Source organism: Heptranchias perlo, chromosome 20 (genome assembly GCF_035084215.1).
Source record: "Heptranchias perlo isolate sHepPer1 chromosome 20, sHepPer1.hap1, whole genome shotgun sequence".
NCBI classification, from domain to species: domain Eukaryota; kingdom Metazoa; phylum Chordata; class Chondrichthyes; order Hexanchiformes; family Hexanchidae; genus Heptranchias; species Heptranchias perlo.
Window position 1 is genome coordinate 22,363,742 of NC_090344.1, and position 3,015 is coordinate 22,366,756.

General features: G+C 43.7%; 1 non-coding gene across 1 annotated transcript; it reads right to left on the reverse strand.

Moving 5' to 3' along the window:
* Positions 1 to 1,253: 1,253 nt before the first annotated feature.
* Positions 1,254 to 1,326, reverse strand: trnav-aac (transfer RNA valine (anticodon AAC)). The gene has a single exon. It is a non-coding gene; the product is annotated as a tRNA-Val (tRNA).
* Positions 1,327 to 3,015: the final 1,689 nt, after the last annotated feature.

Consider the following 3,015-nt stretch of genomic DNA (forward strand, 5'->3'; position numbering starts at 1 on the left):
GTGTTCCCATGTGGGAACTTGGGTTCCTCTGGCCTTCCGTCTTGCTTGAGCAGATGCGAGTTTCGTTGTTTTCGAGGGAGAGGGGGATCTTTGCGTCAGCTGATATGGCAAAGGGGCCGGGATGAGATCTTTAAATGGAAGGAACCAAACATACGATTATTCTTTTCGTTGAGCGGATATTCATCGGTTGGAAGTTTCGTGTGGGGAAAATTTGGAAGGGAAATATGCTGCCTGGTGTCACTGTGAAACGGGTGAAATTATTCAGCTTACAGATGTTAATAGACTGAAAGGTCGAGAGGCCTTTTCCAACTCCCGTGTGGGACAAGTTCAGCTTTTGGGCCAATGGATAAAGTGTTATTTTAATTGGAGCTAACGAATGACAAGACATTTGGCACAAACAAGAATAATTTTAGCTCACGAGTTCGCTGTCCATGTTTCTTAGATCATGTTCAATAAAATCAAGGATACCCCTCAACACGTGACTGAGAATTTTAGAACAGTGACCATCACCCCTGTTCGACGTCTTCGAGGGATAATTCAGAGTCCTCTTATGAATATTTAAGATGGGAACTGAACGATTAGCGAGCCTGAGTAGCTCAGTCGTTAAAGCATCAAACATTTAAAGCGGGTAGTGATATCAGGGTCCAGTGTTCAAGGTATAAATTTTGAAACAGCTGGTAAATTCTGCCTTTGTTGCGGAGCAACAGCTCCGGGACAGACGATGCCTGCGATGTGTTGTCAAAGCTTCGTTGGTGTCTTGTTTCCCAGGGATGGGCACTAATGCGTTGTCTGCAGCGGGATTTGCAGCTTCCCGCCAGCAACGTGTGATTGGAGAGAGTGGGGCCGAAAGAGGGGCTTAATGTTGTTTCTGTCGTGGTATCAATCAATCCGGGAGCTGGGGAACATCGAACATCGAAAAACTGATGTTTGTTGCCGCGGCCGCAATGCTGTCACGAACTGTGGTTATTAACCGAAGCTGCACTTCAGGAGCCTTCAATGATCTCTCACAAATCAGCTGAAATTATTCGCAATGTGCAGCTTTGAGAGGGGCTTTCTGCACCGTCAGTGCAGGAAACGTGAGTGAGTGTTAAACACTGTCTGTATATGTGGAGTGTTTGAGTTTGTTTTGAACTACACAGAGAATGGAAAATATACCTGTTCTGTGAGGTGTGTTATTTTATTCACATTGAACCACAGACTGAATTCTTGCTTTTTTCACACTAATTGAATTTTAGTGGGTAACGTTTTCAAAATGTTTCTGCCTGGTTTCGAACCGGGGACCTTTCGCGTGTTAGGCGAACGTGATAACCACTACACTACAGAAACGCTGTTACACACAATCTTCTCGGAAACCCTCAGATGATAGCTGCCGTCTGCAAATGCTCTCAGTGTGGGAGACGGGTCCCTGTCCCGTTCAGGGGATTAACTTCTACAAAATAGTTTACTGTATTAGTTTCGCAATACTCATTAAACTCTGAAAAAAGACGAATAGTTGTTCAAATCGCCATTAATCAACTCATAACTTTTTGTTTCAGGCTGACGGAAATCCTAACTTTTTTTTTCATGTATTCATTCACCAGGCAGAATGTAGAAAGTTCAGAGGGGATGTGAAAGAGGAAATAAGAGGGTCAAAGAGAGAGTATAAGAATAGACTGGAGGCCAACATAAAAGGGAATCCAAAAGTCTTCCACAGGCATGTAAACATTAAACGGGTCGTAAGAGCCCTACTCTGATTAGTGACCATAAAGGAGATCTACTCATGGAGGCAGAGTGGGTGGCTCAGGGACTAAATGAATACTTTGCATTTGTCTTTACCGAAGATGAAGATGCTGCCAGAGTTACAGTATAGGAAGATATAGTTGAGATACCAGATCGGCGAAACATTGATAAAAAAGAGGTACTTGAAAGGCTATCTGCACTTAAAGTAGATAAGGCACCCGATCCGGATGGGATGCATCTTAGGTTGCTGATACAAGTCAGAGGGGAAATTGCAGAGGTACTGGCCATAATCATCCAAATATCCAAATATACGGCAGTGGTGCAGAGGAGCGGAGAATTGCAAATGTTACACCCTTGTTCAAGAAAGAGTGCAAGGGTGATCCCAGCAACAAGAGGCCAGTCAGGTAACATCAGTGTTGGGGAAACTTTCAGAAACGATAATCCGGGACAGAATTCACAATCACTTGGACGAGTGTGGATTGATTAGTTAAAGGCAAAACGAGTTTAACTAACCTGATGGAATATTTTGATGAGATAACAGAGAGGGTAGGTGAAGGCAATGCAGTTGATACGGTGTATATGGACTTTGAAAAGGCATTTAATAAATTGCCCCACTGTAGGCTTATCAGTAAGATTGCGGCCCATGGATAAAGGGGGCAATAGAAACATGGATACAGAATTGGCTAAGGGACAGGAAACAGAAAGTAGTGGTGAGCGGTTGTTTTGTGGACTGGAGGGAGGTGTACAGTGTTGTTCCCCAGGGGTTAGTGATGGGACCACTGATTTTCTTGATATATATTAATGACTTGGACTTGGGTGTACTGGGCACAACTTCAAAATTTGCAGATGACACAAAATTTGGAATGGCGGTAAACACTGTGAAGGATAGTGATACACCTCAAGAGGCGATGGACAGACTGGCTGCATGGCGGACACATGGCAGATGAAATTTAATGCAGAAACATGCATAATGATACATTTCGGTAGGGAGAACGAGGAGAGGCAATATAAACTAGAGGGCACAAATCTAAAAGGGGCACAGGTTCAGAGAGTTCTGTGGGTTTATGTGCACAAATCTTTGAAGGTGGCAGAGCAGGTTGAGAAAGCCGTTAAAAATCATACGGGATCCTGGGCTTTATAAATAGAGGCATAGAGTAAAAAAGCATGGACGTTATGATGAACCTTTATCAAACACTGATTCGGCCACAACTGGAGTATTGTGTCCAGTTCTGTGCACCGCACTTTAGGAAAAATGTGAAGGCCTTCGAGAGGGTGCAGAAGAGATTTACTGGAATG